The sequence below is a fragment of the Bison bison genome, unplaced genomic scaffold (assembly GCF_000754665.1).
Source record: "Bison bison bison isolate TAMUID 2011002044 unplaced genomic scaffold, Bison_UMD1.0 scf7180017864368, whole genome shotgun sequence".
NCBI lineage: Eukaryota > Metazoa > Chordata > Mammalia > Artiodactyla > Bovidae > Bison > Bison bison.
Window position 1 is genome coordinate 120,674 of NW_011494940.1, and position 479 is coordinate 121,152.

The following is a 479-nucleotide window of genomic DNA, read 5'->3' on the forward strand; positions in this document are numbered from 1 at the left end:
TCCACCTCCGTCCCTCCTCCTTCACCGGTAGGTCTTCACAGGAGTCTTGAATTCTTTTATCCGCTCTTTTCCCCGCCGTCCCAAATACATTGACTCTGAACACGGAGTTGTTCTGCTGCACTCAACAGGAGTGTTCACTGCAAGGGCTGAGTACTGGGGTTGAGGCTTGGGCAGCTGCAACCGCTGATTAGCAGTAAAGGGGTCCAAGACCCATGGCTTCCAGCAGAACGAAAACAGCCAATCAGAACGAGGACAGATAGGCTCCCAATCTGGGAGCCAGGCTGAGAGTGGGGGCGGGAACAAGGGCTCAGGTAGACTCAGGTCTGCAGCTGTGCTGGGGCAGTTTCTTTGCTGCTGCTGCCGCTGTGCTGAGAGTACTCTCAACAGGTAGGGTGTATGTAGAGGGGAGAAGCGGAGAAGGCAATGGCACCCCACTCCAGTACTCTTGCCTGGAAAATCCCATGGATGGAAGAGCCTGG